General features: G+C 34.0%; 1 long non-coding RNA gene across 1 annotated transcript in view; it reads left to right on the top strand.

Annotated features, from left to right (window-relative positions):
- The first annotated feature begins 12,014 nt into the window (after positions 1–12,014).
- The window catches only part of LOC108732403, a 14,764-nt gene continuing 13,471 nt past the window's right edge, over positions 12,015–13,307 (top strand). Inside the window, exon 1 of the long non-coding RNA XR_001937088.1 lies at positions 12,015–12,098. This is a non-coding gene — a long non-coding RNA (uncharacterized LOC108732403). The remainder of the gene's footprint in view (positions 12,099–13,307) is intronic.

The raw sequence follows: 13,307 nt of genomic DNA, 5'->3' as shown, positions 1-13,307 counted from the left end.
TGTAAACATACTAATCTTTTGCCCTTGCACATCTATCCCTACAGTTGTACTGTCTTTAATGATGTTGATGGCGTCTTCGATGTTGACGACCTTATGATGACGATGATTAATTGTATTAACTGAAGAATGCCTCTGCTTGATTGCTTAGGATCATAAAGCTACAATAGTAAAGGACAACACTGACGAAGCGACGAAACTGAAAAATTTTGGAAGGAATTTTCCTAAATAAAAGGTGAAATCTGTCGCGCATTGAAAAGCAGTTAAGCATGTATATTCAAAGTTTCGTAACGCTGAATGGTTCAAGATCTCGGAAAATTGTGCAGAAGAAAGAAAGCGACGCTTTAGCGGCTTCGTTTGTGCACGCGGCTAAATAAATGAAGTTGTGCGTCCGTGGCATTACACGCATGCAAAGTTAGTGTTTTGCGTGGGCATTTCAGCTTTTTTGATTACATTCCGTGGGTTTTTGCCTTTATGAATGTCCTGTGCTCCATCTTTTGTTCGTTTTTCAAGTTTGCTTTTGTTGTGGTAATGCTGTCCTATATTTTCTTTAGAACAAGAGCACTACGCATTTGTAAGGCCTTTCTTCATAAAGTTTGTTTAATATAAGGAGAATAATGGCGTTTCTACCTTTTGCTGACTGGTAACAGGCGCAGGTAGTCCTTAGGTTGGTCGTAGTCGAGAACCGATCTTCAAGTTTTTATACAGCCCACAACAACACAAGAAGTCCTTGTCAACAAAACGACGATGCTACAGATTAAACTGTATAAATGGAAAAGCTTTTCAAAATAGCGTCTAAGAAACTCAAGTTACTGTTTAGTAAGTAAGTAATTAGTGGTGTTTCATAAAGAAAGAAATCAATTAAATCAAAAACACTTCCATGAGGTTTTAAATTGCTGATACATATTGAACACTATCTATAATTTTTATTAAACAATAAATTACAATAGAATTATAAACTTTAAAAACAGTGCAAATACGTGAATTTTCTTCCGGTTTGCAGTACTTTTGCTTGAGACCAAGGACGTATTTAATAATCTCGGTATTGTTTGGAAGATATTTCGATTCTCGTATCCCAAGGGATTGGTTTGCATGGAATCTAAACGATTTGATGTTGATTCCGGTGCGCTCAGTAAAACAGTTTTATATCTGTTTATGCAAGATTCAACGACTTTACATCCCATGCCATAGACAAATTGACCCAGGGGAACCGCTATATTTTGTCGTATGAAATAAGAGTAAATGGAATGGGAAACTCCTGCAACCATAGGCGCCGTGGAAAGTGAAAAAAGGAGAAAATTATTTTCACCGAGTAAATATCCTAAGAATTAATTTATTTATATATTACACTCAAGAAACTATTAACTTTTATGTGAGTAAGTATTTATTAACCGTGTTCACATATATGAAAAGCTTTTTTAAATAAGCAGTCAGTAATATTTACATATCCAAATACAGACAGTGTATCACGCCATCTATTGGGTGTACGCTGCTATTCAAGTATTCCAAGCGTTAGACCTTAACGTCTTTCTTAATATATGTTTATTTTAATTAAGAAATTTGATAGCACGCGCCCAAAAATATTGTCTCAACAGGCGGTAAGATAATATTTGACGAAAACCTTTATTCGATTTCGTAGTTCTCGTATTTTGGTTATTAAATTTTCATTCGATTTTCTTTTTTCTCTTCCGAAGTGTGATGGGTATAATGCGTGATCAGAAATATGCATAACTTATCGCCGCCGGAATTTACATTAGGGTCGCATTTTTCATAAGCAAACTTTTTCCTGTATAATGGATAACACAAACGAAAGTATAAAAACAGAATAGGAAATTACGACGAGTCTCGTGAAATTAACCGTAGGTATACAATGTTGTTAATTTTTAACGTGAAATGTTTGGCGAAACCTGTTAAAAGTACATTAGCGACTATTGACACCCAATTGTGATCCTAATCAAAATGGAAATTAATGATCGGATGGGTAATGAAAGGTCTGATTGCTAATACTGTAGTATATACTATGTACATACGTAAGTACACTGGAATTTACAACTTTTGTCCCTGAACCCCGAAACTATGATGCCCTTTGTCCCTTAAAGTTGGTTAACAGGCATTCAAATCGGAATCGAGAGTAAAATACTTAAAATTTAGACTTACATGGGTCAAAAGATTAGATATCTAAAAGATAGAAATAAAGAACAAGCATTTCTCAAAACAAGACCATTCTTAAATGTATGAAATCCTATGACATTGTTAGTTACTTAATAACGGATTAATATGCAATATTAATTTGAAATCATTTTTTATTTACCCACTACAAACTACCTCAAATTAATTTAGGTCGGTTGGTCGTCGTTGCTGTTGTCACCTCTCTTAGTTTAATGGTCAGAACATTGCTGCGTAAAAGCCAAAGGTCCCGGGTTCGATTCCCGGCGGGGGTATGAAAACAGCAACAATTTTTTCCTCATTAATTTGAGGTAGTTTGTATTGGATAAATAACAAATCGAAAAAAGACCGTTCTTGTTTTTGCTTTTGTTAAATGACTGATTTAACTAGTTCAGAGTAAAAAACAATTGCATTTTCCAACCAAAGGATATAATAGTTTTTAAAGACTATCGTTTTTTGAATCTCTTGAACTCCCTACATTGTATCGGCTATTTCCAATTGGTCATAAATTATTATTAATATAGCACAATAATAATTATCGAGGCAAAAATTTATATCTAAAAGTGTAAGTTATAAACGTAATTACCTATTATTATTATGGAGTTACAAGATTTGAAAGCTTTTTCTATTCAATTATTAAGTAACTAACAACGTATTTGTATGGAATTCGTTTAGATATTCTTGAAACGGTTGTTCCGTTAACAGTTTCCATAAAATCTATAAAAGACTTATAAATACAGCTGGGGCTTTTAAAATTACAAGGAAACACACTTTTAGGCAAAGTAATATTAAACACATCTAATCTAGCACTTAACGGGAACTGCACTCAGAGATTTCCGTTGTGTTAATATTTGCTAAATATACCTAAATTAAACCTTCAGAAATGACGTGTATCTAAATCTTCGTATGATCCATTATTGAATTAATTTTGTATAGAGTAAATACTTACTTATACCGTCTAAGTGTCGAAATTTTTATCCAATCTTGCCCTTGTATTTTTTATTCGTCGGGAATAGGAATCCTGACAGTTATGTTTTTTATACTATAATTTGTTTATAACAGACACGGTGAAACCCATTCTTTTCTTTTTTATTTTCTCTACCTTTCCCTAGGTATTAATTGTAGAAAAACATACCAAATTCGAATGATGGCATCCACTCCGGACGTAAAATAGTTCCCTATTCGAATGTGCAATAGGGGAAGGTGGAATATTTCACGAGTCGGAGCGTGGAATGTTAGAACCATGAGGCAAGTAGGGAAATAAGAGAATTTAAAAAGTTGAAATGAACAGGTTACATTAGTGAAGCCCGTTGGCCAAAAACTAGAGGCTTCTGGAGTCAAACAGGAATTAAGAGGAGTAGACGTAGACTTAGATTAGATTACTGTTCGCAAATAGTTAATGATGTGGGATGTTACAGTTTTAGGGAAATGCGAAGAACAGCTCAAGATAGAAAGGAGTGGAGGTTTTAGGACTGACGACCTTATGATTATGATGATTAATTGTATTAACTGAAGAATGCCTTTGCTTAGGATCATAACGTTACAATAGTAAAGGGCAACACTCACGAAGCGACAGAACTGAAAAGTATAGCGCATGTGGGTACCATATTCCGTCGATTTTGTGCAGAATTTGGAAGGAATTTTTCTAAATAAAAGTTGAAATCTGACGCGAATTGAAAAGCAGTTCAGCATTTATATTCAACGTTTCATAACGCTGAATTGTTCAACATCGCGGAAAATTAAGGTGTTTCTTCATCGTCCTATGTTGTGTTTAAATCTTCTTATGATCCATTACTGAATTAATTGTGTATAAACTAAATACTTACTTATACTGTCCAGCTGTTAAAATTTTTGCCCAATCTTGTCCCTGTATTCTTTATTCGTCTGGAATAGAAGTCTTTATACTGTAATCTGATATACAGGCATGCTTTAGACCCATACTAACTTTTCTGGTAGTATTTTCTCCGCCATTTCTGAAATAGATATGTCAATCAGTCAAATGAAGATAACGTTTTTCAAGGTTGTTAATTGACTGGCCCTTATTGTATAGGCACTTTTCACAATGATACTCGTAATCTCGCCAATGTGTACGTTTACAATCGCAAGGGTACAATAAATTAGTAAATTTTACTTCGTGAAATGATGTATTGCCCGCAGCGTTTTGGTAACGTTTCGTTGGAATATTTATATTTTATGTGGCGGTAATTTAGAGCCAATTTGGAGGGCGATTGTTCACGTCAGGTACAACGATTTATCTTCATTTGTAGCCCAGATATTATCTGAAAGTGGAGCTAAAATATTCCGATATTTTTTAGGTCGTTGAAGAGCTTCCTGAATGTAAAATATTAAATAACTGTTTCTAATAAGGAACGAACCAGCAGTTCTAATATTACTTTCAAAGACTTTTTAAAATTAAAGAATTCACTTTTCACATCGAATAAAAATTTAATTTAAAACTTACTTTTTCATTTTGTAGTTCTAGTCGTGAAACGTCACAGATCGAGTAGGACCGTTATTTGAACATTTTCCAAAAAATCTGCATTGAACTGAGCCTCGATATTTTATTCATAAAATTGCTATTTCGAAAGTGTCTGGCCAACAAGGGTAGAAAAGAAAATGGCTCGGTGTGAAATGAGATTCCTTTTTTATGGTGAAAGTATTAAAAAGGGATAGAAATTATGAAATTTTCAAACAGAGGCAGACAGTAATTGGAATGAATGAACAAGACCTAAAGGGTTCTTGAATCGCAAAGGGATGAGCAAGGAACGTCCCACTGGCCCACATTTCATCAGACTTTGTCGAGTTAGGTAATTGGGAATTACAGAACAGAAATCAATGGTAGTAACAGCCATAGCAAACTAAACGACCATTTATATACGAATGTGTATCTATCTATGTACAGTTCGTACATTAGATATTTGCATAGAGTCTATTCATACATATATGTTTGTAAACAAATAATTGCTTGATACGTAAACATAATTAAACGGAAACAGACATAGAGATCAATCTCCGAAAATAAGAATCAAAGAACATGAAAGGCGTACAGTAATAAGATAAAAAGTATCTGAAGACTACATAGAGTTGCTTTGTTGTACTCCGTTCTAAATGTTTTAAATAAAACTGGTTGCGAACTTTAATCTTTTATATTTCATTTACTTTCTGTAGCGGTGTGACCTTTAGTTTGACCGGCGCAAAGTAGAAAAGAACAGCACTAGGCCAGAAAAGGAAGGAGACAACTCTCGGCCAAACTCTTAACCGGTGAGGAGCGTATAATCCGTACAGTACTGCACGGAAAAATTGACCATTTTATCCACTACAATTGCATTGCTCAAATGTGCTCTGTTATTGGTACTATTCACTACTGAAAATATCAACGAGATGTTTATTTATATTTGAAGACATATTAAAGGCTTTAACGCTTGTTTTCGACTCGCACTACTATTCATGAATGAACAAAACTTTTGGCAGGTACTGTATGAAAAAGTATGTTTAATGAACAAGAGACGAGAGCATAATGAGCTTTTTTCTCCCTATCTACGATTTTGCCAGCGCGCATCCAAGTCAATGGAAGGGGCACATCGCTAGAGAAAGTAAATGAAGTATAACTGGTCGGTCGTGCTCCAGTTTTCGGCTGAAGAGGACCTACATTGGTTCTAGAACTGCCTGAGGTAGAGGGGTTTTAGTCGGTAGGTCCGAGGACTTCTTCCTCGGGAATCCGACACTACCCAGTCGTACAGACGGCTGGGTGTCTTTTAAAGATTTCCCCTCTTCCACGAAAAAAAAAAACAAACCAGTAGATTACAAAAGCTTGAAGATACAAAATTGAGACCGCAACTCACAAGTGTCATTGTTTTACGTAAATGTATTCAAAATTGTTTTAATTGGGTACCAAGTAGCTCTGACATTTGGAAAATCAAAAATTTCAGGTCTCATTTCTTTTTTTTTGTTGTCTATTGTGCCAAGTAACTAAAGCACAATAAAAGAAATAGAACAGTTCACTTTATTAAACCGTTTTATCTGATCGCGAGGATTTCTGGAAAGAATTAAGTCTGGCATGTTTCCGTGTGTGTTACCTACGAACAACCATTTTTGTTTTTCGTTTATAATTTTATGTGCAATTAGTTTTCGCGTATAGTTGTTATACGTAGTAGGCCAGGTGCAGGTAATCTGTTAGAACCGAAATCCCAGAGAGTTAGTCGGGTGAGGTCATGGGTGCAAATGTTTTTAATTAAACGTAAAACGCCAGGATAGATGGCTCGTAGCACGGAAAACTAATGAGACTAATTCAGAAAGAAAATTACATACTCACGCCTCTAATGCCATGGCTGTTTTACATGAATAATTCCAAGGGGGATGACGCACAACATAAAAAAAAAATAACGTGGCGAGTGGCGAGAAGCGTATCTTCCAACAATGTTATGTGACAGATTGTGATATTGCGTGAATGGAAACAACATTTTAAAGGAATTTCAAGCTTTGTTATTCACTCAACAAAATGCAAAAGCATTTTTTGTCCAATTCGATGTACAAGATAAAATATTTACACGAAAAATAGACTCTTTTCCAACGTTTTAATTTAAGGGCACCTTACATCACTCAAAAACTATCTACATAAAAAAATTTAGCAATTTACTTCATACAAAACTTATCAACGTCTCAGTTTTAAATGAGAAACCTCCAAATTTTATATCCGTTTTGTAATTATTTGCTTTTATATGGAAATTGATTTCTATCCCTCAGGAATAATATCTTTTTCTTTCCTGTGCCTCTGACAATAGCCTGTATTTATAAAAATAAAACATTTACTCTCAAGTAAAACTTAAGGTAGAAGTAAAAGCTTGTGCTACAATAATCTATACATTTTCCTTGCAAGGAAATGCTTTGGATAAATAAAGTAATAGTAAATAAGGTACAGGTTAGCTGCTATCCACTTCGATAAATTAGTTGAAACTTGCATCGTGCAATCCACGTGTGTGTGTTCCATAACAGCTCTTTATTTTATTTGTTTAATACATTCCTGATTTACTTGTGCAGTGTTGAAAGTTAACAAATGTAGAATAGTTTGCACAATAATTTCATTTTTTGCACAGGTGAAACGGCTGCTTCACGTATTCCGGGATACGCGTCAAAATCTAAATAACATTTCAAAATCTGATTTTCGTGATGTACGTCTTGGTATGTAATACTTTCTTGTACGTAAATATACCATATCAGCCATAAGAAACACAACACTGGGACCACATAACTAAAGATTACTTACACAAGTCCTTTTACATAGATTTTAACACAAAAACAGTCCTACAAATACATAAATTTTTACGTTACCTTTTGTAAGTTGAAACGAGCGAGAAAGGTTGAACCTAGTGAATATAGATTCTTTTTTTCGAAGCAGATCCTATACTTTTTGAGCCGATGCATCTTTTAATAACTACAAATTTTGTAAAATCCTTTACTTTAAAGCAAAACCTTTTCCTTCATCTTTTTTTTTATGCATGTACCTTGAAGGAATTACTTCAATTTTCGGAAGCAAAAGATAAAGCATTTCTTTTTACAAACACCCCATAATGTGTACAAAATTTCATGATGCTCGATTGAGTAATTAGGGCGTAAAATGGTAGTAAACAAATAAACTTACATTCGCATTTATAATATAAGTTACGATTTACATAAAGTAAAAGCGGAATTAAAAGAATAATTTAGCCCTGTGTAAAAATTATTTCATTCGAAGTGTTTACTGCAAGATACTATGTGTCTTATCTTTTAAAGTGCGGATGGAAGAGATGTAATTGTAATAAGGGAAAACAAGAATAACGTAATACAACTCAGCGTACCTACTAACGTTTTAGCGCGTTTAATCGTAAGTGCTGTTTCGTTTTAGTTAGTCTCGTTTTAGTTGGTAAAAAGGAGGAAACATCTAGAGCAACAGGCTGGCAAAAACCCTTATCATGACTGTTTAAGGAGTAAACACCGACGACATAACTGGCGTCTGGAAGTAATGTCGCGGAAGAAGTGACAATTTACTCCGGCTCAGCTTTTAGAAACCGGAGGCAGGCGCGGCTCCTGTTTGACAGCCACGCTCAATTAGGACCCTGGCAATGTAGAAAAAATACGCAGGAAATGAATTTAACACAATTCCGATGGTCTTCCTCACGAACTCTCTACTCCTCTATTTTAAACTAAATAAAAGAACAAGAAGTGCAAAATGTAATTTACTTAACAACACGAAACACAATGAAATCGTTAGTTACTTAACAGTGGATTAATATGCAATATTAATTTGAAATCATTTTTTCTCGATTTTTGATTTACCCACTCCAAACTAACACCAATGTTCTGACTACTAAACTACGAGAGGTGACAACACCAACCACCACCAATCGACGTACAAGGTTAACCATCCGTCGATTTTTATTAGCTTAATTATATATATATTAAATATATGAAATCCTATGACATTGCTAGTTAATTAATACTGGATTAATATGCAATATTAATTTGAAATCATTTTTTAAGTAACTAACAATGTCATAGGATTTCATATATTTAATCAAGTTTCATGTCGCACATTTAAATATGGAATTAGAAGGAATACTAAGCATTGAATTTCTTAAAACGTTGAATTGTAATTTAGATTTANAGCAGAGATAACCCCCCCCTGCAATATTACGAAACACAATGTAGATAAATAGAAAATGGTTTTATTAACAAAATTGTTATTCTTATTTACAGTAGATGTGTGTGTTTATGTGTGTGTGTTGCCAATAATATTAAAATATTAGAAACTAAATTTTGCGGCTAAAAAAAATATTTGTAGTAAAAAAGGAAAGTTGAATTGACAAAACGACCGGTGGTTTCAATTGATCTCTCACTTTTCATAGTTCTTCTATATCACCGGAAAAGTTCATAGCAATTAAACAGTACCTGCTCATGCGTTATAACTAAGCCCGTTTTTAGAATGAAACCCAAAAAAAAAATAACCTACATTTGAATAATTAAAGTCATAACTTTTTACAGTAAATGAAGATTACGCTAGACTTGCAATTAATTGTTGTGGTTACGGGAAGTAACCAGCAGCTTTCCAGACATTTTATTAATGAGACACGGCAGTGCTATTTCACTAGACACAACCACATATCTATTTAACGGTTCGTGAGCAAAAACCAGAAGTCATTTTTTTTTATTATTTATGTCTGAGTTAGAAAAGACTAATTATTTTGCAGATATGTTTTATACAACTTTAACGTCTATATTTTCAGTACAACTTGAATATAACCATTATCAAGTTTTGGTCTTAGTATCACCATAGTTCTAGAGACATATTAGAAGCAGAAACAGGAGTTAAGAGGAGTAGAGGTTGATTTAGATTGGATTACTGTTTACAAATAGTTAATGATATGGACTGTTCTAGTTTTAGGGAAATTCGATAATTAGCTTAAAATAGGACAAAGTGAAGATGCATGTCTAACCAATCTTAAGACTGACGACCCTACGATGATGATGACCGCAATATTTATTTTATTGCGTGTGTTTATCTCATACCTACGTATATTTGTAGATATTATTTTATGAATAATACAACCCATCCAAAGGATTGATAATTTTCACCCAAACCTCCTATTAAACTAGGACATTGACGATGTCGCAGCTAAATAATCTATTTATCGAATAAAATAATCCGAAGTGGTCTGCATTCTGTCGAAACTGCCAGACGCGGATCGCGATTTCGATCTTTTTGGATCTCATCAGCGCGTCCCAGGCAGCTCCGACAGAACACAGACCAACTTTTACCTGCTTTTACCTGCTGTCTTAACTATTATTACTTAATTATTTTGTTCGATTAAGCTAACGTGCCTATCACGTTGAGGTTGGCTACGCCGGGATTCGTTTTCAGCAAGTAGATATAAAATGTAGCATTGTGCTACAGATGGCGTTTACTGCGCCATTTGTAGTATTTTCTAAAATCTATTTATCGTTAGTTTTAGACTTTTATTAAATCCCAGGCACACAAATTTTCATTACAAACTTTCATGTAGCTACTCTAAAACCATAGACCTGAACATATGGAGCATCTTTATATGTATCATAATTGTACGCTAGTCACTGTTTTTAATAATTAGCCGATAATAGTCTATTGTCGTAGATAAGGACTCTTGGTCTCTGAAAGGGTAGTTGACTTGGATTTTATCAAGTCATTCGGAAACGGTATCGTGGAGGACAGTACATAAGTAATGCTTTATCCGGAACTAGAAGTGAAGCCCAGTGCAAATTAAGCAGGAGATAAGAACAATTTTGTTGGTCTACATCCGGTCTAACGTAAATAGAATATCCTTGAACGAGCAGGAATGGCGCTACCAAGTTTGTACTCGACACTTCGGTCAAGTGTTTAGACTCTCACACTAACTTCGTGCATTAACTCAGAAATACTATTTGGTTTGGTAAGAAAACAATGGTTACTCGAATTGGACCGAAAACAGAACCCCCTAACCGTGAAAATTATTACTTACCAAAATGTGTTCTACAACAATTTCTCACATCAACTAAAATGCAATCTATTGCAGTAACTACATATGTAATATGTAGATTATATCCATTTGATTTATATAATTATACTTTTCCGTTTATTATATACTCATTTATAATTACTAATTAAATAGACTCATCATTATCATCATCATAAGGTCGTCAGTCCTAAGACTGGTTGGACAACTCTTTCCTATCCTGAGCTAAACTTCGCATTTCCCTAAAACTAGAACATCCCACATCCTTAACTATTTGCGAACAGTAATNCTATATAAACAAAGAAATTTTTGTGTAAGATATGCACTCTTTTGGCCTTAATGAAATTTTTATTTTTTCGAATTATTTATGAAGTTTCGATACAAACGATTTTTGTGTAATTAAAAGATAATTGAGTGTATTGTCAAAGTAAGTACGTACTCAAATTGAGGTCTAATATTTTCTGGATGTAAAACGCGACGTTTCGGTCGTTTCGAAATTGACGGTAAGAAACTCGTTTCAATTTTAATTTGTCCCGTTTGCATTTTAGTTTAATTGATATTTACAAAGCCGGCCATAAATCAACTTGTAAAAGAGCTTTTCTGTAGAAAGCCTTCATCAGAAATTTCTTCTTTATTCAATGAAGGGTGGTGGTGGTGGTGGGTTTTCGTGGGAAGTCCGCCTCTCTCCTGCAGACACTAAAATCTCGAGGGGAGCATAAACAATGTCGGATCTCCGACATCCGTCCAAATTATTTTCCTCTCCCGAAAAGAAATTAGGCAAATTAATAATGATTTGTAAGCTTGTAGCTTACCGCAGATATTCCTTTTTTTGGATCCCGGCTATGCCAACCGACCGTCCAGAGAGCCCTTTATTATTAGAATAAAATTTTCACCAGCCTACTAACCCGGCCGATCAATTCCTTTTTTTAATCCGCCAGACACACCCTGGTGACCTTGCTCCGTTCCTGCAGGTTTCGGCACGATCCATTAGGTTTTCTTGATAAATGACGATTCTAAACAGTAACACGTAAATTGCGTGATAACGGTGAGAAAATATTAACGCCATTTACTTCCGCTAACTCCGACTGCTTTACTTCAGATACTTTCGACGAACTTTTACGTAAGAAATATTCTAAACTCTTTATAACAGAACATTTAAGCACTAAAAGCTCCATGTCTGCTAGTATAACGCATATTATACTGATTTACTCCCTATAACTATAATAGAGCAAGATCCCAGAGCCGTTAGACATTAGGTACACGAAAAAAAATCAATTTCAACACGAAGGAAAAAAGAAAGGCAGATATTACATTCTGTCCGTGTTAGTACTGATGCTAGCGGATCGTAGTTAACGTATAGAAATCGCGACACGTACGAAGAAAATGCTGTTCGAACTTTTCCATCCGGTTCTAAAGCTGACTAAATTTTCAAAGGTACGCACAATTATTTATTCTCTTTCAAAGTTACAATCTTTTTATTTCTCTTTCAGCATTAGTTTGTTAGATTATTAGCAACAAAATTGTAAGATTATGTGTTGTATGACACGAAATTAAAACCGAACTGGAAGGTTAATGCAAGTTAGTCACAATACACTTCATCTTTAAGGTTAGAATCCCAAACATTTTAAATGCCTACTTAGACCACTATTATTTGTCGCATCATTCCTTATGGTTATTTGCAGGTATTACATCTAATAATATTTAAGAACCTGATTAATTTATTTATTAGAAAATTTTATGTAAACTGATTTAAGTGTTTTGAGGAAAACCAAGAATATTTTGATATTTGCAATTATATAAAAGTTAATCAATCTAGTACACCTCAAGTTTTGTCTAAAAATTTAACGGTACACTAAAAGTTAGATAAAAATAATATATCACTTGGTTGATTACATTCAATGCAAAATTTGAACATAATATTTTTTGATAACGTCTTTATAGATATTTGGGCGTAAAAGTGATAATGCTTTTCTCATTTCGTAATGCAGTTTTAAAAATCTAGCTCTATTTTCTATTTTATGACAGCCAAGTAAGCCGAAAACATAAATCCACAAAATAAGATGTGGAAAATTGTGGTAGAACAATTAAAACTAAGATTAATCTATCAGAAGAAATTAATTAATTCCTCTGAATGTTTTCGAATTAAATGAATGCAATTAATAAATTTTTAAACATGGAAAATATTTACAAAGATTTCTTTACTCTGTCGCTATATAAACAAAGAAATTTTTTTGTGAGATATGCACTCTTTTGGCCTTAACGAAATTTTTACTTTTTCGAATTACTGATGAAGTTTCGATAAAAACCGTTTTTTGTGTAATTAAAAGATAATTGAGTGTATTGTCAAAGTAGGTACGTACACAAATTGAGGTCTAATATTTTCTGGATGTAAAACGCGACGTTTAGGTCGTTTCGAAATTGACGGTAAGAAACTCGTTTCAATTTTAATTTGTCCCGTTTGCATTTTAGTTTAATTGATATTTACAAAGCCGGCCATAAATCAACTTGTAAAAGAGCTTTTCTGTAGAAAGCCTTCATCAGAAATTTCTTCTTTATTCAATGAAGGGTGGTGGTGGTGGTGGGTTTTCGTGGGAAGTCCGCCTCTCTCCTGCAGACACTAAAATCTCGAGGGGAGCATAAACA

The sequence above is a fragment of the Agrilus planipennis genome, unplaced genomic scaffold (genome assembly GCF_000699045.2).
Source record: "Agrilus planipennis isolate EAB-ADULT unplaced genomic scaffold, Apla_2.0 scaffold73, whole genome shotgun sequence".
NCBI classification, from domain to species: domain Eukaryota; kingdom Metazoa; phylum Arthropoda; class Insecta; order Coleoptera; family Buprestidae; genus Agrilus; species Agrilus planipennis.
This window is presented reverse-complemented; position numbering and strand designations above follow the sequence as displayed.